The sequence below is a fragment of the Erinaceus europaeus genome, chromosome 14, assembly GCF_950295315.1.
Source record: "Erinaceus europaeus chromosome 14, mEriEur2.1, whole genome shotgun sequence".
Lineage (NCBI taxonomy): Eukaryota > Metazoa > Chordata > Mammalia > Eulipotyphla > Erinaceidae > Erinaceus > Erinaceus europaeus.
The window spans coordinates 77,971,142-77,998,182 of record NC_080175.1 but is presented as its reverse complement, the minus strand read 5'-3'; the positions used below and the strand labels follow the sequence as shown (position 1 = coordinate 77,998,182).

At 40.5% G+C, this 27,041-nt stretch overlaps 1 pseudogene; it reads right to left on the bottom strand.

Moving 5' to 3' along the window:
- Nucleotides 1-8,575: 8,575 nt before the first annotated feature.
- LOC103109420 (regulation of nuclear pre-mRNA domain-containing protein 1A-like) lies at nt 8,576-9,649 on the bottom strand (annotated as a pseudogene).
- Nucleotides 9,650-27,041: the final 17,392 nt, after the last annotated feature.

Below are 27,041 nucleotides of genomic sequence, written 5' to 3'. Positions count from 1 at the left end.
TTTTTAACTGAGATATATTAGTACATCATGGTGTGTATTTCAGGAGTGGTTTTTCATACCTCCTCAAAAGTAAGTTGTCACTCATGGGCAGAATTGAGGAATGGGAACAGAAAGGGGAAATACAAAGTAAACTGTGGACTGGTTGGCTATATTGCATCAAAGCAAAGGAGTCTGGGGAAGGAGGAAGTGGAGAGGCATAGAGCTTCAGGTCCTGGTACAAGATAATGGAAAAGGACCTTGGGTGAAGGTGAGAGTGTTCTGCAGGTAACTATCATGACAAAATGAGAAATTGTACCCATATGCCAGCAGCTGTACTGTAAGCCATTAACTTCCCAGTAAAAATAAAAAAGTGAGTTGTTACATCACGTTTCCCAATCAAAGTACCCACATCCCTATATTACAGTCCACTGGTCCCCCATTGTAGGGTTTTCCCTCTCCCCTCACGTCCCCTCACAGCCTCTGTTCTAGGAGTTAGCTGTGGATTGATTTTTCTTCCTCTTTTGTTTCATGATCTCTCATGTGTGAGCGAGATCATCCACCATTTGGTTTTCTCTTTCAGATTGATTTTTACCATGTTTACCAAATGGCAAGCTTTTAACTTTCCTTGCAGTGCGAGTGGTATTCCAATAGATGCATAAACCATCCCTTCCTGAGAGCTTGTTTGCAGGTTCGTGCAAGGCAGTGCAGCTACTCATATACCCTCGACTGAATACTGGTCCCTATGTACTCGGGGAAGGTCATTCTCTTTTCAAGTGAGCAGGCAGCTGTGGGAGGGTTGTACATGGAGCCGTGAGGGAGGCAGCCACCTAGCCAGCCAGATCAGCCCACTCAACCGTGGTGGATCAGTGGGGTGACAGATGTCACAGGCAGATCTCCATCATATCCAGACCGTATCTTCTTGACTTCCTCATTCATTGTTGGGCACTTGGGTTCTTCCCTTAACTTGACCATGGTAGGTAGTATGGCAACGAAGATAGGAGTGTTCTTTCCAGTTACTGTTTTAGTATTTTTGGATTGATAACCAGGAGTGGAACTGAGGGCTAATATAGTAAATTTATTTTTAGAATCTTGAGAAACCTTCACACCGATTTCCAAAGAGACTGGCCCAGTTTCCATTCCCAGCAGGTTCCTTTTCCTCAATGTAGTCACGAACACTCTCTCTTTTCTGGTCATGACAGTTTGAATTTCCATTTCCCTGACAGAAAGTGGCGATGAACATTTTTCACATGCTTGTAGGCCCTCTGTGTATCTTCTCTAGACATGTGACTAGCCATCCTTACTGCCCATTTCTGATGGGGTTACTTGCATTTTTGTTTTGCTCTATGGACTCTTTATATGCCTTGACTGTTGGCCTTTTTATCATATGTGTAGTGTGCAGATGTTTCCTCCCCATTCAGGAGGATGTGTTTTTTATCTCTCATGTAGTTTCTTGACTCACTATGCAGAAACCTTTTGGTTTAATATAGTTTTAATTGTTTATGCTTATCTCTGTCTCTCATTTTTTTTTTTTGGTATGAGTTCCCAAATTCATCATTGGAACCAACGTGCTACTCATGTCTTTGCCCATTGTAAAAGTTGTATTTTTTGTTATTGTTTATTTTTACTTCTGAGGTGTGTGATATCCTTGTGTATTCTGAATGTTAACCTTTGACTGGCTATGTAGTTTGCCAATGTAGTCTCCCATTCTTTGCATTTTGTCGATTACTTTCTTTGCTACACAGTAGTGTTGTTAACTTGGTGAAGTCTCACTTGTTAATGTTTGCTTTAGTTGGTATTGCTTTTTGGTTTTTTGGTCCAAAATGTCATCACCAGGAACAGTGACCAGGAGCCTATTCTGTAAGTGTCTTCAAATCTTTTGAGTTGATGTTTGTGTACAGAATAAGATAGGGATCTTGTCTCAGTACATACCCTTTTGTTCTAGTTTAGCACTGTCTTTTTCTTTTCTTTTCTTTTCTTTCCTTTTTTTTTTTTTTTTGTCACCAGTGTATGGGCTACATGATTCCACTGTTCCTGAGGTCTTCTTCTTTTTTTTGTTATCTTTATTTATTTATTGGATAGAGACAGCCAGAAATCAAAAGGGAAGGGTGGAATAGAGAGAAAGAGAGACAGAGAGACACCTGCAGCACTGCTTCACCACTTGTGAAACTTTCCCCTCTGCAGGTGGGGACCAGGGACTTGAACCTGGGTCCTGGCGCATTGTAACAGGTGTGCCACCACCCGCCTCCCCCCTTTTTTGTTATTCTCTCTAGATAGAGAATGAGAGAGAAAGAGTGGGAGAGAGATACTAAGAGAAAGAAGGACAGACATCGGCACTGCTCTGTGCTTGTGAAGTTTCCCCCTACAAGCACTTCTGTGTGATTGCCCAGGGCTCCACCCCAGGTCCTTGGGTATAGAAGTCTATGAGCGCTACCAGGTGAGCTACCTGCTACCTACCACCCGCATGGCTCAGCATTGTTTACTGAAGAGATTAAACTTTTCCTGTTGTGTATTGTTGGCTCTTTTGTTGAAAATTGATAGACTAGGTACACATGGGTTGATTTCTGGGCTTGCTATATATATTCTGTTGCATTGATCTGTTTATTACCCCAGTTTTGTAGTATAGTTTGAAATATCTAAATATGTCATTGCCAACTTTGTTCTCCTTTACCAAGACTGCTTTGACTGTTCCAGCTCTTATTGTGGTTCCATACAGAGTTTAGAGTTATTCTTTTTCTGTGAAAAATATTGATAAAAGAATGAATACCAGATGATCTCATTTGAGGCAAAACAAGGGCAGAAAAGGAAAACACAAAGTAAAACTTGGACTGAATTTGGTGTATTGCAAGAAGGAGAAGGAAGGGAGGGGAGGCTGGATGGGAAAGGAGTCGTTTGGGGGCCTGGTTTGGTTACTATTTCTGCAGGTGTGTTGGATTTACTCATCTTGATTCCACATCTGAGTGAAACCACTTTGTAGCTACCTTTCATTTCCACTTTTCCCACCAAGCAGAATCACCTCTAGCTCCATTCATTTTGTCCTGAATGATAGAATATTATTTTCTTTTAAATTGCTGAGTAGTGTTCCATTGAATATTACTTTCATTTAAAATTTAATTTGGGTGGGCAGGGGAGGGAGATAGCACAATGGCTATGTAAACAGACTTTATCTTATTTTTTTTAAATTTATTTTTTATTTATAAAATGGAAAAATTGACAAAGCTACAGGATAAGAGGGGTACATTTCCACACAATGCCCACCCCCACCCAGAGCTGCTCCATATCCATTCCCCTCCCTTTATGCCTTCCCTATTCTTTATCCCTCTGGGAGCATGGACCCAGGATCATTGTGGGGTACATAAACAGACTTTCATGCCTGAGACTCTATGAAGTCCCAGGTTCAATTCCCCATGCCACCATAATCCAGAGCTGAGTGGTGTTCTGGTAATAATTAATTAATTAATTAAATTTAATTCAACTTTAGTTCCATTTAATAAGGTTAACTTAATCCCTTAGAAATATTACTTTGCACTAGATACTTTGTATTTAACTGTATCAAATACTATATTCAGTGTCACATGTCTTCTTTAAAATATTTATCTATTGTGATAGAGAGAATGAGAAAGGAGGAAGGAAGACTGAGAGAGGATTAGCTCTGGCATAAGGTGGTGCTGGAGATCGAACCTGCAGCCTCTGGGGCCTCAGGCATACCAGTTGGCCCTCTCTCAGGCTGTGCTATCTCCCCAACCTTATCACAGAACTTTTTATCCAGTTGTCCACTGATGGCATTAGAATTGCTTCCACATTTTGGCTATTGTGAATAATGTAGCTATAAGTGTAGGGGAAGCACTCATCTCTTCAAATTAGTGTTCGGGCCAGGCTGGGGCGCACCTGGTTAAGTGCTCACATTACAGTGCACAAGGACCCGTGTTCAAGCCCCTGGTCCCTCAGTGCAGGGGGAAAGCTTCACGAGTGGTAAAGCAGGAACCCCTCTCAATTTCTCTCTGTCTCTATCGAATAATAAATAAAAATATTTAAAAAACCCCTTAAATTAGTGTTTGCCTAGGAGTGCTATTGCTGGAATTTCCATTTTTATTTGTGGAATCTTTGTACTGTTTTCTGTAGGGGTTGTACCTGTTGACATTCCCACCAACTGTGTAACTGGGCTCCTTTTTCTCCACATCCTTGTCGACACTTATCATTTCAGGTTTTATTGACATGGCCATTCTCACAGGTGTGAGGTGGAGTCTCAAGGAGGTGTTAATTTAAATTTCTCTAATGATAAGTGATGTGGAATATATATATGTCTGTTGGCTATCTGTGTACCTTTTTAGAAAACTGTCTAGATCTTTACCTCTCCCCCTTTTAAAATTAGTTTTCTAGTATTTTTGTTGCTTAACTTTTTTGTCATCTGTGTGTTCTCTGAAGTAACACTTTTAATTTCCTTGAAAAGTTTTCCTTTGCCTTTGTAATTGTTTGATGTAAGAGCTTTTGTTCTGTTTTTGATCTGTCTTGATTTTCGATATCCTCTCCTCACTAAACTTAGTCATTTCTAGTTTTTGTGACTGAGGAGGTAGCTAGGTGGGCAGAGTTCAGTGCTTGGACACATGATCCTGGATTTCATCCCCTGCAGTGCATCTACTAGAACAATACTCTTGTCTCTCTTATAAAATAAATACAATAAGTAAAAATAATTTCTTTTGTTTTATTTAATGTGTGGGAGATACAACTCTTCCTTTCACTAGACACTTAGAGGCCTCTCATTAAAGGGTCATTAGCTGGCCTAATTTTGATAGGATTGTGTCTCAGGGAGGCCTGAAGAGTGGGAGCAGCTGGTGTGTGGAATTGTGAGGACACATATGTTCTCAGTCTCTTGCCACCTTATGTGCGAGCAGTTCATGGCACCCTCTCAGCTATTACAGCAGTAAGACCAGACATCTCTGGTAACAGATCATCAAAACAGATAAAAGTAATAATAAAAAAAGGTTTTGAAATATTGTGAGAATCACCATAGTGTGATATAGAGGCAGGAAGTGAGCACATGCTATTAGAAAAATGCCCCTCCAGTAACCCACTATAAGGAGAGAGAGAGAGAGAGAGAGAGAGAGAGAGAGAAATTAAATAATAAAAAAGTTACAAAATACAAGAAAAATAGCATGGATAGGCTTGTTTGAAGCAAGGTTATATCAAGTCTTCAATGTGTAAGAGATACACTATCTGTGAAGCACAATAAAACATCATGAAACAAAGCATGCTTGTATCATTGTGAAAAGCATCCTAAAGATACACTAAATTACACTTGCTTCAGTCATATTGAAATTAAGTCCTGGGTGGTGTTGACAGTTTTGTTTTATTTATTTTTAATTTTTATTGTCACCAGGGTTATTGCTGGGGTTTGGTGCTTATAGGCCAGATCTATTGCTCCTGGTAGCCATTTCTCTCTGTCGCTGTCTCTCTCTCTTTCTGGATAGAGACAGAGAAAAATTAAGACAAAAGGGGAAGATAGAAAGGGAGAGAGATGGAGGGAGAGACTCCTGTAGCACTACTTCACCACTTGTGAAACTTCCCCCCTGCTGGTGGGGACTGGGGGCTTGAACCTGAGTCATTGATCATGGAAACATGTGCACTCAACCAGGTGCACCACCCTGAGGAGTTTAACTCATATAGTTGGAGAAACACCCTTCCTATCTTTATTATTTTACTTTATTTATTTATTTACCTCCAGGGTTATTGCTGGGGCTCAGTGCCTACACTATGAATCCACTCCTCCTGGCGGCCATTTTTTCCAATTTTTTTGTTGTTGCTGTTGGATAGAACAGAGAGAAATTGAGAGAAAGGGAAGACGGGGGGTGGGGGTGGGAGAAAGATAGACACCTGCAGACCTGCTCCACTGCTTGTGAAGTGACCCCCCCTGCAGGTGGGGATGGGGGGGTGGCTCAAGCTGGGATCCCTGTGCTGGTCCTTGTGCTTCACACTACGTGGGCTTAACCCAGAGCATTACTGCCTGCCCCCCTTCTAATCTTTGATCTGTAATGTGGCATGCTTAGAGAATAGCACAGGCAGTTAGAGAAGTTGCTGGCAATCACTGGGGTCTGTGAGTGGCTGATGCATTTTCATTTCACAGATGAAGAGACTAAAGCCCCCAGGAAGCTCAGTGGAGATAATCACAAACATAAAGGGGAAATCAAAGAAAACCTCTTTAGTAATTTAGAATAATGAGAAGACCTTTACATTTTAGATCACAGATTATTAACTACATGCTTTCAGAAAAGTATTTTATAATGTCTGGGAGAAAATGCTGTGCAAACAGACACTGTTCTGTATGACATATCAATTGCAACTGATTTAAATTAAAAAAACAACCCTTGTAAATCTATATAAAGGAACCCAACATGACAGTGGCCTTTTACATTATGGCTACATGTCTCTAGCCCATGCTAGAAGCAAGAGATATGGGGGATTGAAAGTGTTCTTCATCTGAAAAGTGTGAGAAAGATATTTGCCAGGACCTGAAATTTTACCTGTAGCAACAAAGTAAAAAGTAGGCAATGAATCTCAGTATTGATTTATTAAAGCTTTATAGAGGGTTTTTTGGTTTCTACTTAATTCATACGATTGATAGTGGGATTTCATCACTGTGTTTGAGAACTTTTTGCTATATCACTCACCATTTTCCGGGTAGTTGCCCCCTTAAAAGTAAAAAGCTGTCATGTATTAGGCCACAATACTTCATATGACTTTTTTGTCACTACTGGGGCATCACTGCTCTGAGCTGATTTTTTACATAGATAGAGACAGAAATAAAGATAGAGAGGGAAAAACCCTATGGCACTGAATCTTCCTCCAGTGTGGTGGAGCTTAGGCTTGAACCTGAATCACCCACATGGCAAAGCAGTGTACTCTTCAGGCGAACTAATTTACTGGCCCAGTAGTTCATATTTTAAATTAGTTGCTTTAGAATTTGCTCTTTCATTGTTCATGTAAAAATATGTATTAGGTACTCCCTAAGAATCTAGATTGGTTCTTAAGATGGCTTGATATTTCCAATCTGAATATCAGCCCTTTGAGAGTAGGGAAGGTTTTTGCCATCTGAGTATGCTTCAGAGAATGACAGGCATCATGCAGAGTGGCTCTTCTAGAGTGTTCTAGGCATGAAAGATGATTCAAATCCTTGGAACATTAATGCCTTTTTTTTTTTTTTTTTAATATTCCAGGTTACTTTATTTAACATTAATGAATACTGTGTTTATCAGAGCTAGAAAAAATGCTATTGTTTTTGAAATAGCTATTGGAATAATAAAAACATGATTTGACATTTCTTGTAATCCTATAGATGACTTTATCTTAAGTGAATAAATGTCGGGTTGCATTGTGGGGAGAGAGAAGAGACCAGGAATTTGTGGCATTTTGGGAACGCAAATCTTTATTCACGTGGACGCCCAAGAGTTGGGTGAGAGCACAGCGGTTTGGGCTAGCAAAATGGCTGCCTCCCGCTATGCCCAACAGCCCTTCTCCAGGTCTGGTTGCAGAAGAGAGAAGAGCAAAGAGAGCAAAAGCAGAAACACTAGTGGCTTTTATGGGAGGATTAGGGAAGTGGCAAGTCAGGATGGGATTGGCTAGGAAAGGGGGTGGAGAGAGGCAAAGGGCATGTTGGGAAGATGGAAGCATCTTTAGCAACTGTTGCAATGGTTTTAACTGAATTAGCAGTACCCTGAGGGGATAATGTGGTATATATCTGTAAATAATGCTTGCATGGAAATATAGTGGTTTGTGGGCCCTGCCAATGTTCGACCACATCTGCACAATTCCCCAACAAATAAATGTTAAAGGGAGACTGATATGACAATCAGAAATCAGTTCCAGAAACAAAGTTGTCTTCTTAATAAGATGTCAAAATTTCTATTATTTCCAAAGAATTTTAATATTAAATTAAGTAAGTCTAAACAGTTTAACCATGGGGGACCCCTATTTAGTACTCTACAGGACAGCTGAGGTGGAACCCCCTTTAGTGCTACTGTGGGAAAATTCCCTGGACTCTGATCTGACCCCTAAAGTCCTATCTGTGTTTAGTGTCAAATTGCTCGTCTCAGAGGCTAAGGAACCAAAGGCATCAAGAGGCACAAAACTTCTATTTTCATCAGGGAGAAGAGTGAACATGAAGATGGAGCATTTAGTCCCCTCTACAGTCCAGTCCTAGCCAGATCATAATAAAATCTCAACCAGCTCATGATTACTTCTTAATTTTTAGGAATCACATACTTTGCAATGATTAGATAATGAAGAAAACAAAGAAAAAAATTGACAGTACATGAAGACAGAGCAATAGTAATTTTTTACAAGGTCCTGGATTAAAAAAATACAAAAAGAGCTTTTGAAAATAATCAGTATTCATGAACATATCAATACACAGGTCACTTTTTTAAAACCAAGTCGTGTTAACTTACCAATATAATAGTAAGCAAACCAACATTTTGAACAAATTTGTAAATTACTTTTTTTTTTCTTTTGTTAGTATCACTCTCTCAATAATAACGCTACAGTACTAGTCCTCAAGCCTGTCTTCATCTTTACCAAGCTCTGGGCCCTGGAAAGAGATTGGTCATCAGTCTTCACTACAGATGTCTCCCACAAAGGGCAGATGCATGTGGCTGTCAGTGACATTGGGCAGTTGGGACAAGTCTGGCAGGCTGTGGATCCTGGACCTGGGTTTTTGTGCACCAGGGAACTCTTTCTAACTTGCGCTTGTATTCTTTTACTTTATGCTCTTTTTCTGCAAGGGTTTCCTTTTGACAATGAAGGAAATCTAATAACATTCGAGTGAGTTGCTTCCTATCATCTATTTGGGCTGCCAGTCTGCCATTATAATCTGCCAGCAACATACACTCATGTTCTGACATCTTAGCTTTTCTCCAGAAGTTTATCTGTTACCTTGTCTAGCAGGGATACCTCTTGAACTTCCACTGGCAAAGAAGTGATCCTCTGATGATCCTTTTCTAGATCTCATAAGGCTCTAAGGAGATCTAAAGTTTTTGGTGGTTCACTTGGTGATCCCAGAAAAGAGCTGTTATCGTTCTTATCTACCTTTATCTGGCTACAAGTTCGTTTCCTAGGCTTTTTATCACCACACAGAGTTTGTTTAAGCTGCCCTAATACATCACTTTCACAAACAGACCTTTCTTCCCAAATAGATAAAACTCATCCAAGGCACTTCTTACTACTTTCATCAGTTGCACTTGAAACATACTTAAAAGGCAACACTATCAGTGGTGCAAAATCCTGTGTAAACTCTGGCCTCTTCTGTTTACTGTTCTGAATGACATCATTGGCCAGGTAGAGAAAAGTAAGCTTCCTGTTTGGTTTGGTTTTGCACAGCTCCCACTCCCACACAGTGAGGTGGGCCACGAGTGCTTGTGGTGGTGGGTGAGCCACAGGGCCAGGGACTGCACACTCTCCTTAGTGTCTTTTTATTAAGTAGCTATAGTTTAAAAGGCCACAATTCCTTCCATGTGCGGATGTGCATGTGCAGAACCATGTTGTCTTTGCAGTCACCTCCCTCTGGCAATTAACTATCTAATTAATTAATCATATGGTAATTAAAATGACCTCCTTTTGACTGACATGGGATCCTAAGGAAGTTCAAAAGAAACTTGATACATCTTGTCATGTCACGCTCCATTGCGAATCTCCCCTACAGTTTACCACATTATGTTATAGCTGATCATATGGTGGCAGTGTCAAAGTGCACAAAATGTGGTGACATGGAAAACAAAACAGTACATTAGAATTATGGAAAGTTGTTTGTTCTTTACTCTTTCAAAAATGAGGGAGTTACTGGTTGAAGCTGGCAAGTGTAGCATCTTGAAACCATCAGCAAAATTAGGACTACTGTTTATCAAGTAGGCTCACATGCTCCACTTAGCCAGCCCTTCCCTCCACTCTAGTGTAAGATTTAGATTTTGGAGTGGGATGTGGTGGTGGCGTACCTGGTTGAGTGCACACAGCACCATGTGCAAGGATCCAGGTTCTAGCCCTGCTCCCCACCTGTAGCGGTATGTTTCATGAGCAGTGAAGCAGGTCTGTAGTTGTCTATCTTTCTCTCTCCCTCTCCATCTCCCCTTCCTCTTTCAATATTTCTCAGTCCTATCAAATAAAAATAGAAAAAAAAAGGCTGCCAGGAGTCATGGATTTGTAGTGTTGGCACTGGGCCCTAGTGATAACTCTGGTGGCAATAAAAAAAGTTTGGTTTGGATATTTCGGATGACATATGGCCTATGTGGCTTATCAGTCTTGCACAATCTAAGCTTTTTCTCAGAGAATCATTTTTTAAAAACATATTTATTTATTATTGGATAGAGACAGAGGAATTGAGAGGGGGTGGGGAGATAGAGAGGGAGAGAGACAGAGAGATACATGCAGCCCTGCTTCACCATTTGTGAAACTAACACCCCCCCACAGGTAGAACCAGGAGCTTGAACCTGAGTCCTTGTGTGCTGCAATCTGAGCGCTTAATCAGGTACGCCACCACCTGGACCACTCTTACTGAACCATTAAGTCAGCCTCAGTTCCTACACTGGCAGACACTGAGAACACAGACTTAAAATGTGCTTTGCCTTCATTTATTCCTTCTAGTGCTTTTCCTCTATATAGCTCTTTACTACCACAACTGTACCATTTGATTTCTTTCAGACTGATGTTAACAGTTCTTGTAGAGCAAATCCTTGGCAGTGAGTTTCCTTGGTTTTACTTTGAGAAAATCTTTATATATTTTCACTTTTCTTTTTCCTCCCCAGGTCACTTTATAGAGGGTGGGGGGTACTGGCTTACAGAAGAGTCGTTCCACGCATGCAGTGTCTCGTCTCCCTGGGAGAGATGTCTTCCTCTCTTTCAGATAAGTCAAACTGTGCCTGGCTTCCTTTGGTGTTTTTCAGATTTGCTGGGTCATATGGCATTTCCACTTGTATTTGTTTAAGGACTTTCCATAATGGTTGCACCAGTTAGCACTCCCGCCAGCAGTGTAGTAGAGTTCTTCGCTTTCCACATCCTCTCCAACACTGATCTGCTCTTGTTTTATTGATGGATCCTGTTTTCATAGATGTGAGGTGGAATATTAATGTGGTTTTAACTTGCATTTCTCTGATGATGAGTGAATTGAGGCATTTCCACATGTCTGTGGACCATGTGTATCTCTTCTTTAGAGAACCATCTATTCATATATTTTGCCCAATTATTATTATTTTTTCTTTTTGTTGAGCTGTAGTTCTTTATAGATGTTTGATATTAACCATTTGTTTGAAGTATAGTGTGCAAATATATATTTTTTCCATTTGTAGGCATATACTCACTGCTGAGCATATGCCCAAAAGATATAATAATACCAACTCGAAGGGATCTGTGCACCCCCATGCTTATAGCAGCTCTATTCACACTAACAAGAACCTGGAAACAACTAAAATGTCCTTCAACAGATGACTCGATAAAAAGTTGTGGAACATATAACTCAACAGAGTATTATGCAGCAATAAAAAGGGATGATATTGTGTCCTCTGGGATAAGGTGGATGGAATTGGAGAATATGATGCTCAGTGAAGTAAGTAAGGAGGTGAAGGAAGGACAACTACAGAATGGTTCAACTTATATATGAAATAGAGAGAATTGAATATATAATTGTGAAAAAAATCAACCTATTTTCAAGACTGTGGGAGAAGTACAGTGGTTATCTATGGGTTGTTGTGGGGATGGGGACACAGACCTTTGGTGATGGGAGTGGAGAAAAAAAAACAAAACTTTTTTTTGGTTCCAGGATTATGTACTGATCTCTAAAGTGAAACTGGGGTCCTGTGGTCCAGTGGAGTACAGTAGATTTATAAAATAACATTACTTTCCTCTCCTCCTCCTTCTCCTCCTCAGTCTCCTTCCTCTTCTTCCTCCTTCTCTACCACCACTACCTCCTCCTCATTCTCCTTCCTCTTCTTCCTCCTCCTCCTCTTCATTGTATGTTAGACATTTTAACATACAATGCACACGAGTCTGAGCTCAAAACTCTAATTTTCATTTACTGTGATTAGTGTATTGTATTATGGAGTAGTACAGAATTTAGGGAGAACTTATACAGCTAAAGTGACCTATGGATGACACACTGTGTCTTTAATAAGTTACAGATGACATGGGTCTCTTCTCAAAGGGGCAATAGGATTTCTGTATATAATTAATAACAAGAAAACTGTATCCTGACTTTAAGGTCCACAGGAGAGTCCTGGAACAAAAAGGGCCATAAATTAACATCAATTATGTATTAAAGTTCCAATTAACCTGGCTGACACCGGTATACTTTAACAAGGCACATTTAGATAAAGGAAGAAACTCTCTAATTACTTGGAACAAGACCTTATGACCCATTCTGCTCTTTTATCCGAATTCTAACCTAATGACAATGAAGGAAGAGGGAGAAAGTTCCACACCATAGAGGTGACCATGCAGCACCAGAAGGTGTCCCCTGGGATACCCTTTGACACCCCCAAAACCTCCACAATGAGGATTTCATTATACTTGTTTTCCTAAAAGCACTCATGAGGAAGAAAGAGATTTTAAGGTTGAAAATTGGGGCACCTTTTGAGATGTCTATGAGGACCGTGGCCATATTGTAAGCTGTTAGTAGGAACCTCCCATTTTGCCTTGACCTGCGGTAGATGTATTGTATGGGAAAGGAATTTACTGGTCATGAAACTTTCTTCGTTGATCACTGTCCTGCCTCCTTTTCTTTCCCCCATTCTCCAAATCACTGGGTAGTCTTCCTGTTTTCTGTTTGATTTGGGGGAAGAACATTCAAGTTCCTGGTCCCCATCTGTTCTCCAGGTGGTTTTCTGGATCACATTCATCTCTGTCTTCTGTCCACTGCTTGGGCATTCAGCCCAATTATTTCTCTGGGTCTTTGTGTCCCTCGGTCCCTTTACTTCATCCAAAAGTGCTTATGTGTCTTCTAGGTTACACTTGGCATGTGTGTAAAATTGAAGACATGACCCTAGAGTGAATAGAGAAATGAAAACAAACAAACAACCCTACCCCCCCCCCAAACAAAACAAAACAACCCCACCACATTCCAGTTGCTGAGGAGAGAGAGTAAGGAAGGACATAGAATAAGGTAAGAAACTATTTGTTGGGTAGGGGACACAGCATAATGGTTCTGCAAAAGACTTTCATGCTGTGGTCTGGAAGGTGGTACAGTGGATAAAGCAGTGGACTCTCACACATGAAGTTTTGAGTTCAGTCCTCAGCAGCAGCACATGTAAAAGAGTGATGTCTTGTTGTTTCTCCCTCCTCCTATCTTTATCATTAATTAATAAATAAAGTAGTATAGTTTTTTTTTTTTTTTTTAACCAGAGCATTGCTCAGCTCTGGTTTTTGATGGTGTGTGGGATTGAACCTGAAACTTGGGTGCCTCAGGCATGAAAGTCTCTTTGCATAACCATTATGTTGTTTACTCCCCTAGAAATTAAATCTTTAAAAAATCTATCTTAAAATAAAAGAAAATAAGACTTTCATACCTGAGGTAGTGGTTCCAGGTCCAATTTCCAGCACCACCATAAGCCAGAGCTGGGCAGTGCTCTGATCTTTCTCTCTAAATCTCTTATTAAAATAAAATGTTAAAAATAAGTAAAGACAATTATTTTTTAAAGAAGAAATTTGTCTTTACTGTGCTTCTTTCTCTCTTTCTGTGGCTCATTAATTTTATTTATTTATTCCCTTTTGTTGCCCTTACTGTTTTATTGTTGTATTATTGTTTGATAGGGCAGATAGAAATGGAGAGAGGAGGGGAAGACAGAGAGAGGGAGAGAAAGATAGACACCTGCAGACCTGCTTCACTGCCTGTGAGGCAGCTACCCTGCAAATGGGGAGCTGGGGACTTGAACTGGGACCCTTATGCCGGTCTTTGTACTTTGTGCCAGGTGCGCTTAACCCACTGCGCTAACGCCCGACTCGACTCCTTCTGTGGCTCATTATTAAGCGTTAATCATCTGCTTCCTCGCAGGGATCTTCCATTAGAAGATCTTCCACTCATTTCCTAGTATTGTTTCTGGAGCCCCTGCTCTAACTCTGCCTCCATAGTAAAGGGGTGGGTCCTTCTCAGGCACCCTTTGTTCAACCAGGCTTCCCCACTGACCCAACTCCTGCCCCAGCTCACTCCAAATAGCAGAAGGCAGACGTTCTTCAAGGCTCTTCCTTGCCCACATCCAAATGAAACGGTTTTTTTTATAGAGATGAAGTCAGCTTTTAACCAAATATGAAATAAAAAAGATCAAGAAATGCATCTAAATAAAGCAGACATTCTACTTATACATTTGAATAAATATAGCCGAGTTCTTCCAGGGCCATAGATATTTAGATCTAAGTGAGTGTCTGGTACAGATGCTTACGAACAGGGAGGGCAGTTCACATACAGAAATTAAATGTTTGTAATATATGTGACCAATAAAATTATCCCCAAATAGAATTCAGACATTTTCAGGGGTGGGGTGGAGAGGTGGGGTAGGGGCTAAGGAAAGTGATAGTGAAAGTATAAGACATGAGATGTAGTCCAGCTTGGGGGCTGGAATCTAAGGTTAATTGATTTGAACTGGGGCTGGTGGAGTGAGGATGGGCTCTCTACAGCCAGGTGAAGAGGTCCCAGGGACAGTGCTCTTTAAAAGCTGATTCCTTGCTTCAGTACATGTTGTTTGTGCACTTGGGCACTGAGTTTCCAATACTTCTCTAGTCTCCAACTTTGTGTTTTTCTGACCTTGATTTAACAAACCAACTCTATCCTGTGGTGCTCCACTTAATACATCTTTTGTCTGTTTCACTGGAAATCTTAGTTTAAGGATAAACAGGAAAGTTTGACAGGCTTCCAGACAGAAAGAACAAGTTATGTACAAAAGGAGAAAGAGCTAGACTGGCCTTATTCTTTTTCCTTGAAACACGCAAGTTAGAAGACAGTGGAATATAACATCTGCGGAAGACTGGAATAAAATTATTGTAATTTATTTCACAGGAGAGGGAGAGAGGCGGGGGGGGGGGGCATGGGGGAACTAAGAAACCAGTGAGCCTTTGTCTGAAATGGCTGGTCCAGGACACCCAGTTCTGCCACCTGGCTTGTGCAATGTGCTGTGCTCCACACAGCAGCTGGGATGACCCTTTGAAAAGGCCGGGCCAGGGGAGAGCGGGGGTCTTGTTTTTGAGATAGGACTTTTGACAAGAGAACAGTTTAAAAAGAGATGACATTGAGCAGGGCAAGAACATTTTTATTCCATCACATGCCCGGTGCCATACCCTGGAAAAGGAAGGCAAACAGAAGACTTGGCCAAAGCACAAGTCTTGTCCATAGTCTTTCTGGGTGGGGTGGAGGGTTAGATATTTATTCTCTCTCTCTCTCTTCTCTCTCTCTCTCTCAGTTCCTGCAGTTCCCAGGCATCATGCACGGCTCTCTGATTTTTTTCTTTATATCTATCTATCTATCTATCTATCTATCTATCTATCTATCTATCTATAAAGCATATATATGTATATCTATCTATCTATGTATAAAGCATATATATATGTATATGTATGTACGGATACACACACACACACACACACACACACACACACACACACACGCACACTCACACCCGGATATGGAGTGACAGTATGACAACTGGAGTTTCTTTCAGTGCCACAGTGCTCCCATGTGGTGCTGGGGCTGAATGATTTTGACATTGGTCTGGAAGGTACTTCATCCACCTGTTACACTGCTCCCTCCCTCCCTCCCTTCAGGTCTTTGTTCCATTTTCTTCTCACAGAATCCTTCTCTGTGTTCTTGTCTTTTAACAAAATGGCAGCTCTTTTCCATGTCACTATCTCCCTGCCTCTGCATTCTTTCCTATACAATATTTTCTATCATCTGTTTCCTGTGTATCTGTCTACTGTGTTTTTTCTCCTACTAGAATATGGGTGCTATTGGACAGGGCATTTGTGTGTTCACTATTACCTTCCAGAACAGGCACTTAGAATCTCTCATCATTTGCCCAATGAAAGGAAAAGGTACTATTCTCAAGACATTCTTTGTCATGGAGGGAAAAACTAAGACATTTATTGATGTGCAGGGACTCAGAGACCTGGCAATCTACAAGGGCCAATTGTTGAAAGAAACCTAAGAAAGATCCAGAAACTGTATTAAAAGAAGAGTAGATTTTCTTTTCTTTTTTTTTGCCTCCTGGGTTATCTCTGGGGCTTGGTACTGGCACTATAAATCCACTGCTCCTGTGGCCTATTTTTCAATTTTTTTGATAGGACATTGAGAAATTGAGAGGGGAAGGGAAGATAGATAGAGAAAGATAGATACCTGCAGACATGCTTCACTGCTTGTGAGGTGACCCTCCTTCCCCTGCAGGTGGGGAGCTGGGGGCTCGAACCGGGATCCTTGCATGGATTCTCTTCATGCTATGCACCTAACCCAGTGCACCACCACCTGGCCCCCAAGAAGAGTAGATTTTCTACTCCCAACCTAGATCAACAGAATCAACAAAGACTTAGACTCTAAATCATACCAAATAGTGTTCCCAAAGGGCCTACCGTAATTTTTATTAAGGCAAGTTTAGAGAACTCTATAAATCTAATCATACAACAAATGAATCTGAATAGAATTTCAGTATTAGTAAAATTAGCAGTGTGAATGTGTCTAAGTATATATAATATACGCTGTGCTATCAATCAGTCATCTATACACCTACCTATGCTTCTATCTGGGAGTTTAAGTAGAGATTTACAGTGTAAATTCTATATAAGGACTTGTGAAGTAGAGCATATATTTTTTAATCCTAAACCCTCTTGAAATTATTCATTTCCACTACAGTTTCAATTACATTTAGCCCAGCTGTAGTGTTTTAGTGCTAACTTCCTTTTTATCAAGTTACAGATACAGCTGGAAGTGCATAGACGTGAGACTTGTTAAAATGAGCTCGTCTCAATTTCAATAGAGAAAAGAAAGTATATGCATGAATCTCACTGGTAATACTTAATGATAGACTTGGGAAGTACCATAGGGATGAGGAAAGCTTTGGTGCTGTGGTATCTCTCTCCCTCTCTCTCTGTCTCTCTGAGTGAAGGAGGTACATTAAAATCACACATGCATAAAGGCCCTGCTTCCACTAAAAAAGAAAAAAAAAGCTCCTTGAACATAAAGTTGTTATAATATTTCTGGAGAGACAAGGCATGTAAAGACATGAAGTAAAGTGTATTTAGATAGTGGTCTAGTACAACTTCATCTCATTGCTCTGTATCACATCATCAATGAAAGAGATGTAACAATCCAAGTGTCCCATAGACAGGGTGATCTAAGTTCCTCTGCTCATGGTCTGATAAGTGGCAGGACTGAAAAAAATAGACTTGGTTCTGGTTGCCATGATGCTGATAGTTTATGGGGGAATAGAGAGACAACTAATTAATGAACACAGAACTAAACATACACTTAAAACGATGTTGTGAATACTACTATATATTATGGGCACAATTGTGAACAGTGGTGTAAAGGGCTGGGAAGACAGCATAATGATTCTGCAAACAGACTGTCATGCCTGAGGCTCCCAGGTCCCAGATTCAATCCCCAGCACCACCATAAACCATAGGTAAGCAGTGTTCTGGTCAAAAACAAATGTGATGAAGAAAAATTGGGTGTTATTGAAAGCTTGAAGGATAACTAGATTCAGTAGGAGACCTGGGAAGTTCAGTGAGAATACTATGAAGCATTCTAGGAAGTGAAACCACTGTTGAAAATTCCCTTTTGCCCAAGATATGTATATACTGAATAGAAAAGATTAGTCACAATTTAAATTTTCATTCAAATTTGGAGTATGCTTTGGCATTCTGTATTCTTTTTGGGGAAATACATGCTTGCTCTCTGACACACTACGCTACTTTGTAATGCAGAGCTAATATACATGTCTTCTTCAGAGAAAATAAAGATATTATTCATATTTGCTTAGACAGTAAAAGTTTCTTGAATTGGTCATTATTTTTGAATATACCATGAATTTGTTAATTTCTCTATGTAGTTCCATCATTATTTGCTTTTTACATTTTGAGGGCACCTTATTGGGTATGTACAAGTTTAAAATATTTGTTATTCTGAACAACTGGGCATTCTAACATTATGTAGTCAACTCTGATCTCTAATCATGCCTGTCACTGTCTGTACTGATTGACAGTCTAGCATACCAGATTTCTATTTGCCAGGAATAATTCTTTAAAAAATGTATCTCTTTTTAAAACATTTATTAATTATAAGAGAGAGAATGCGGGGGGGAAGAAAGAGAGAGAGAGAGAGGAAAACTAATGCTCAGTTCTGGCATAAGGTGGTGCTGAAGTTGGAACCTGTGGCCTCTGGGCCCTCAGGCATGCAAAGTCTGTGCTCTAACAGGATGAGCTATCTCCTCGAGCCTTTTGGTATACCTCTAATAATCAACGTACCTAAATCATTGGATTTTTGTTTTTAAATCCGTAAATTTAGACTACTGAAACTTTTAGAAGTTATAGAATAAATTTGGGCTTGTCTTCATCTTTATTTTTGCTTCTAGTTTTCCTGTTTTGCTCCCTTAGAGTAACCTAAACATGCGCCATGCTTATTTTTCTCTCTGAGAGGTTTTGCAATCCCCTATCAATCAAATTGCGTGGAAGAATTAGGAAGATATTAATATCTAGATTCTGATCCCAGACATTGTATTAAAGGTCAGGAGTGGGACTGGATACTGCTATTTTTGAAAACATCAATTTTCTTTCTTTTTTTTTATAACTCCCTAAATTTGCTTTTATTTATTTATTAATTATTATTTTTAAATTTTTTATTTGTAAAAAGGAAACACTGGCAAAACCATAAGTTAAGAGGAGTACAACTTCGCACAATTCCTACCACCAGAACTCTGTATTCCATCCCCACCCCTGATAGCTTTCCTATTCTTTAACCCTCTGGGAATATGGGCCCAAGGTCATTGTGGGATGCAGAAGGCTGAAGGTCTGGCTTCTGTAATTGCTTTCTCGCTGAACATGGGCGTTGACAGGTTGACCCATACTCCCAGCCTGCCTCTCTCTTTCCCTAGTGGGGCAGGGTTCTGGGGAATGGGAGCTCCAGGACACATTGGTGGTGTTGTCTGTCCAGGGAAGTGTGGTCGCATTCTGCTAGCATCTGGAACCTGGTGGTTGAAAAGAGAGTTAATATACAAAGTCAAACAAATTGTTGACCAATCATGGACCTAAAGGCTGGAATAGTGCAGATAAAGAGTTGGGGGGTCCTCCATTTTGTAGATAGTTAGTAGGCATATTTTAGTTAAATTCCAAAGGGTCTGTGGCTATACTAGTTTTTTCTTTTTCTTTTTGCCCCTGAGCCTGAAATCTGATATGCCGAAAACATCAATTTTCAAAGATACTTTTTACCCTCACTGTCTCACAGCTCCCTGGGTTCCCATACTCTTCCCTGTACCTTGACAGTATCAGGTGTTCAGAATTAAGTGTTTCTGAGATCTGTTCTTTCAGCTGTCAGATTCTCTAATGGAGTTTGAAGTTAGCAGAAGCTTAGGTGATATTGTTGATATAATCTTTGATCTTGTTAGTTACTTTTGATTCCCTATTCTGTTCTCCTGGAATTACTAATTACCAAAGATGCTGGTAACATAATCAAAAGATCTACCAGAAAATCATAGATGCTGATAATTCTCAGAGGTGGAATTTCTACTATTTAAGCTAATAATCAACAATAGTGTTCTCTAATCTCTTTGAGTGAGTTTCCGGATGTTGCCCTGGGGCCAGATGAATCACCATTAACCAAGAACTTGTAAGAAACACTAATTCTTTCATTTTGCCTCAGAAATACTGGACTTGAGTCCTAGTAGTCTGTCTTAACAAATTTACAACAGATTCTGATGCTTACTTAAATTTGAGGGTTACTGCTCTAATCCAAGAGGTTTTGTTTTTTTCTTTTTCTTTTTTCTGACATTCAATTTAGTTAAGAAGACAGGAAAAGTCTCTGTAGTGGCAATAGTTAATCAACTAGGAAATGAATAATGGGACACTCAGGAGTCAAAAAGGCTATGCAGTATGTGGCCCCATGTTTTATAATTCAGCAATTTAATTTACTTTGAGCATCACCTTAATCTATTCAGGCAAATTTTTATCTTCGTATGATTTTCTTGAAATAGGAAGTTAGTTTATATACTAAATCAGGTGGGAAGGTCAAAGCCAGAATAACATGCAAATTATCTAAGTGGGATGTGGACTTGTACCAAATTATTTATATCCAGATCTCCTGTACAGAACAGAAACACATCATGATCTTAAACTTTAATAAGGAATCAAATCTTTTTTTTTTTTTCTGGTACTGACTGTGGTTTCCCAAATAGAAATACTGAAATACTATTACCCTGAAATTATGCTCCTTGGGCACTTGCTAAATATACACCAGTACAGGGAACATTGTGATGTAAGTAAGCCCAGTGGAGCAAAGATGTACAGCAAGCTCTATACATCTTTGTACATTTGGCCCCAGCAAAAAAATAGGGCTGCTACATGTAGTAGGGCTGAGGGGTTTTTAATGGGTAGATGGGCATTCTGCCTTTGGATCAGACTTACATTGTTGAGAAGGTGGGAATTCTGGGGTTATGGCTGTTTTGGCTCTAACATAGTAGCAGCTGGTGGTTCAAACCTTTCCTAGCATCTATAGATGCTGTGGGAATCAATCCCCTGGCCAGAATGCCAGCTCTTTGTGACTTTGAAAAATTATTTTTGCTCCTTAGAGTTTCAATTTCTTCTTCTATGACATGAAGTAGGTTGTTGAGAGTTTTCTAAAATCCTTTCAAAACTCCACTTATTTGACAATAGGCATTTATTAACATCTGTTCATTCCTAAATTCCTGGCACTCAAGATGAGGTAATAAACCCAGGAGATGGGGTTCTCAGTCTCCCCAAATTCAGAGGGCAGCTCCATATTTTATAAAGCTACCAATGGAAGGTTGATTGCCAATTGTATTTCACTAGGATTTTAATTTATTACTATCCTGTGGATTGTCCCATCTTCTTGTGAGTCATGCTTTTTTTTTTTTTTTTTTCCTTCTTCCTTCTTCTACTTACTGATCTTCAATTATTCCCAGAGAAATACAGTGCCTTGGCACGAAGTCAAACACTTGTCTGACAAGCTGGGTTGAGGAAATTCCATCTGTATGTCCTTGGTCAGATTTTGTTTTGACGAATTGTGCTTGATACTCCCTGTATCCATGAGGTGCTACCTCTCCAGGGCTGGAGAGTTGATAATCCTTTGTGTTTTATTGCTACATCATCCTTGTATGATGTGTGGATAAAACATAGTTCAAAATACAGTAAAAATTTCTTAGCTTTACCCTGCAGAAAAACCCCTTTCTTAAAAAATTCCAGCAGTTAGATTATTCCAACGCCGATTGATTTGTTGCATCTAAGCAGTGCCCATGCATGATATTTTCCTACCCGAACAGCTATGTTTAAAGCTTAATGAAGTAGGAAAGGCATTCAGGAAGAGCTAGAGCCAATATCTTGCATATTTGAACCTGTCTGTTCTGCCAGTGACCCAGAGAATGAAGAGCTGTGTCAGCTAATCATTTAGCTGATCATTGCTGACAGACAAATACCTTGTGCTGAGCTGGGAGGGAAATGCCACAAAACCAGCAGAAGTCAGCAAGGTGACACCATTCCTGCAGGGTCCTCTACTTAGTTTTGCCAGTGCTTGGAGATGAGCAATTACAACGAAACTGCATCTTATCGTCAAATAACATACACATTTTAAGAGTTTAAATTACTTTGTCTTTGAAAGGTGCTTTTAAAAAAACTACTTGGACACATATTTTCCCAAAGAGGATAATTAGTTGATTAATAATTTCATAGCCATCAAGAGAGATAACAGGCTTTCAGAATTATGCAACAATAGATGAGCCTTTACATGGCTTTAATTGGAACACCTAATAATTATAACCTTGTAGATGCAAGGGAAGAAATGTTTTCAACTGTAAACACAAAACATAGAAAACAAAACAAAAACTTGTCAGTGGAAGACCGCCTGCTTATATGACTAGTAAACCAGGAAGCAGCTGTTTTATTTAGTGCTTTGTATCAGGGGACACAGGACTCCAATAAATCACAGAAGTAGTGGCTTCCAGCATGGCTAATAGTAGAAATTTTACCATTAACTGACCCTATCACCTGAAAGTTTTGGAAAATATTTTCCCCATCAAATTATATTTATTGACTATGAGATCTCCATCACTGCCAACAGTTAGCCATCATGGTGAATGCAAAACCAACAGATATTGGGGGGGGGTTGCGGGGCGGTTGTGTACTTGGTTAAACACGCACAAGATGGAAGCGTGGCGCAAGGACCGGCATAAGGATTCCGGTTAGAGGCCCCAGCTCCCCACCTGCGGGGGTGGGGGTATGGGTGGGGGTAGGGGACACTTCACAAGTGGTGAAGCAGGCCTGCAGGTGTCTATCTCTCCCTCTCTCTGTTTTCCCCTCTTCTCTTGATTTTTCTCTGTCTTCTTCTTCTTCTTCTAGCGTTTGCCCTTCTTCCAGTCAACAGCCAGTCAACAGCGTCAGGTTGAGCCTGATGTAAAGTTTTGAGACCTCCTTTGAATCTGGAGAGGTGGCAGTCGTTGACTATGTGGGTCATAGTCTGTCTGGAGCCGCAGGGGCAGTTCGGGTCGTCTCTGGCTCCCCAGCGATGGAACATAGCAGCTCACCGGCCATGGCCTGTTCGATAGCGATTGAGGAGGGCCCAATCATAACGTGCTAGGTCAAAGCCGGGTTGACGTTTGCAGGGGTCTGTGATGAGGTGTTTGTTCTTTACCTCGGCTGACTGCCAACTCTGTTTCTCTGTCTTACTCAACAACAACAATAACAGCAACAACAAAATGGCCTCCAGGAGCAGTGGATTCGTAGTGTAGGCACTGAGCCCCAGCAATAACCCTGGAGGAAGAAACAAACAAACAAAAACAAACAAACCCAACAGATATTTAACACTAAATTGCTTGATTCCCACCCAAACTAAAGAAATTTGTTGAAGTAATCACAGCCTCCGTTACAGTGACCAAGTATATGATTTCTTTTAGACACTAATATATCTTGAAAATATACACTAGACCCATTTCTACCTTTGGGAAATGTTTAGAGTTCTGAGTTCTTTTATGAGGAAACTCAAGTGAACGCAAAAACTGTATGTGTGCTGTGTCTGATACATTGAAGAGCTGAAGATGTCATTATTGCAACTCCTTGTCCTAAATGCATTTCCAGTGATAGGAAGAGTCAAGATATACTTTCTTAGCATAATGAAACAAATTATCTCAGTGCAAGAAAAAAATTATGGATTCTGTTACAGCTGAGTCTTTTGGTGATTATAAACATATGTATGACTCATCAATGGGACTGTGTATTATTACTGACAGCATTGAGAGGGCATGATTTAAAGCAGAATGGGATGTAAAGAAAGAAAGAAATGTGCCAGGGGAGACAGCATAATGGTTATGCAAAAAATGTCTCATGCCAGAGGCTCTGAGATCCCAGGTTCAATCTCCCCACACCAAGAATTGAGCAGTGCTCTGGAGAGGAGAAAAGAGAGAAGAACAGAGGTGGAGAGAGGAAAGGAAAGAGAGAAAGGAAGTGAGAGAGTGGTAGAGCACATGACTTGCATGCATGAGGTTCTGAAATTTTTTTAATTGGATAGAGGCAGAGAAAAATTGAGAGGAGGGGAGAAAGAGAGAGGGAAAGAGACAGAGAGACACCTGCAGCCCTGCTTCACCCCTCGTGAAGCTTTCCCCTTGCAAGTGGGGACTAGGGCTCTGAACCAGGGTCCTTGTACCCTGCAATGTGTGTGCTTAATCAGCTGTGCCACTGCCTGGCCCCTAAAGTTCTGAGTTTCATCCCTGGCTCTGATATACCAGCATGATGCTTTGATTTTCACTCCCTTATTAGATAAACACACTTAAAAAAAAAGAGAGAGAGAAAAAAAGAATCTAGTTAACTGGAAAACAAATGTTTTCCATCAAAGGGGGCAAAACTATATTCCACTGTAAGATGGATGATATTGCAAGATATAAACATAAGAAAATATTTTCGCTTTTTACTAATTCTACTGTTTCTGAGAGTAAATGTTGGGCTTCAGGTAGTGTGTGTGTGTGTGTGTGTTCCAACAGCTACCTATTGGAAAGACTGTACAGTGTACATGTATTGCTACACGCGTCTTGCCTAGAGTGCTTAAAACATCCTGCAATGTTACATCATCTTTGATACTTAAAGCTCTAGCCACACCCTCACTGTACACTATTTTGTTTTAGGACTTGATGTGTCAAATACTACCTACCCATTCTGTTTCTGGAAGCCCTGGGAATTTTCTTCTCTGAATGGAATACCTTGAGTTCAGGGAAATAGTATTGCTGACAAAAAAAGGAGGAAAAATATGTGTAGTGAAATATTTCCTTGAAGGTAAGGATTTGCCAAAGAGAGAGAAGAGGTTTGCATTTCAGAGCTGTTGTATTACATTTTAATTTTTTGGGTACTAGGTTCAAATACAGGGTTTTATGCATATGAATCTTTTTAAAAATAAAGTATTTTATTTATTTATTTATTTATTTATTTAGTCTCCCTGGTTATAGCTGGGGCTCCATTCCTGCACTGTGAATCCACTGCTCCTGGAGGCTATTTTTTTCCCCTTTGTTGCCCTCGTGTGTTTATTATTGTTATTATTATAGATGCCGTTGTTGTTGGATAGGACAGAGAGAACTGGAGAGAGGAGGGGAAGACAGAGAGGGGGAGAGAAAGATAGACACCTGCAGACCTGCTTCACTGCTTGTGAAGCGACTCCCCTGCAGGTGGGGAGCCAGGGGCTTGAACTGGGATCCTTATGCCGGTCCTTTCGCTTTGCACCATGTGCGCTTAACCCACTGCACTACCGCTCGTCCCCCTATTTATTTCATTTTAATGAGAGATATATAGAAAGATAGATAAATAGATCAAAACACTGCTCAGCTCTGGTTTATGGTGGTGCTGGGAATTGAATCTGGGACCATGGAGTCTCAGGCGTGAAAGTCTTTTTTTTCCCTTAAATTAGAACTTTGTTATTTGGGTAACTCCAGAATTACTATAGTAACAGAAATGTTAGTATGTTTCCGTGTATATGGCATGAGAGTCTTTTGCATAACCATTATGCTATCTCTCCAGATCATATCAATCTTTAATTTTTTTATTGCCACCAGGGTTATTTTTGGCTTGGTACCGGCACTAAAAATCCACTGTTCTTGGCAGCTATTTTTCTTATTTCTTTCTATTTTATTTGATAAGACAGAGAAATTGAGAGGGGGAGGGGTAAGTAGAGAGGGGGAGACAGAGAGACACCTGAAGACTTGCTTTGGTACTCCTGAAGCTTCCACCTTGCAGGTGTGGAACAAGGGTTTCAAAAAGTGTCCTTGAGCATGGTAACTTGTGCTCTCAGCTGGCTATGTCACTGCCTGGTCCCCCATACAGACAAGTCTTATGCTGAACCCCTGAGCTCTTCCAGGCCCTCAGGGATGTCCCCTCAGAGAGATACAGTTATAAACACAGGAGATTAAGGCTAGCTCTGAGACCCCTCCTCTCATAAATTATTCTCTTTGGTGGACTACCCTAAACATGGGAAAAGTCACGTACTATTTCATGCCTGTTTTCATCCCCACACCACCATAAGCCAGAACTGATCAGTGCTCTGGTTTAAAAAAAAAAAAAAAAAGATGACTATTGCATGTCTGTCAGTACAGAGCCCTCTCCGGTCACTGTATTTGTTTTGACACTGCCTACTCCATTGTTTTTGGTCTCCTTGGCCGTTCAGTGAAGTCTGTTGTATCTGAATTGGCTTGTGTGCTGGTGCTATGAAGGACAGCAGTGTGAAGCAAAAGGAAAAATTACTTTTGCTTCCAATTTCCTGGTGGTAGAGGAGGAGGATGATTACTTGAAGACGGGTGGGCTGATACGTGACCTTTGCCTATAGGCTGCTTCCTACAGTGTTCTCAGATAGTGACACAAACTGTGTTATTAGGTATTTATCCCACAAAGTGTTTTATGGTTAACTAAATTTGGGATATGTGCCATACTAAGGGAAACTTACAATATACAGTCTAAAAGCATCTGAGGAGTCCTGTGGGAGAGAAAATGATTTAGTCTTTATTTTTTTAGTTTTATTTTTTAATATTTATTTTATTACTTATCAGGTAGAGAGAAACTGAGACAAGAAGGGGGAGTTAGAGAGGGGAAGAGACAGAGAGACACCTGCAGCACTGCTTCACCACTTGTGAAACTTTTCTCCCTGCAGGTAGGGACCAGGGGCTTGAACCAGGGTCCTCGTACACTGTTATGTGTGTGCTCAACCAGGCGTGCCATTGCCTGGGCCACATTTAATCTCTTTTAATGCAACACTGACCCATTAGACTTGTCTTTAGACCTCCTTCCACAGCACAAGTTTTTGGTGGAACAGTATTGACATGGAGAAAACAATCACATCTCTTTCCTTGAAACTATTCCTCCCTCCCTCCCTCCCTCCCTTCCTTCTTTCCTTCCTTCCTTCCTTCTTTCCTTCCTTCCTTCCTTCCTTCTTTCCTTCCTCCCTCCCTCCCTCCCTCCCTCTCTTTCTCTCTCTCCCCCATTCTCCCTCCCTCCCTACCTTCCTTCCTCCCTCCCTCCCTCCCTCCCTCCCTCTCTCTCTCTTTCTTTCTTTCTTTCTTTCTTTCTTCCCCCACATTCTCTGTGGCTCTCTGAGCACTCCTTCCACCTTTTTGGGTGATCATCTGGCTAGTCACCAGATATTAGATTTTTTTTTTTCCTCCAGGATTATTGCTGGGGCTCAGTGCCTACACTACAAATCCACCGCTCCTGGAGGCCATTTTTTTCCCTTTGGTCGCCCTTGTTGTTCCATTGTTGTAGTCATTATTGTTGTTGTTATTATTGATGTCATTGTTGTTAGAAAGGACAGAGAGAAATGAGAGAGGAGGGGAAGACAGAGATGGGGAGAGAAAGATAGACACCTA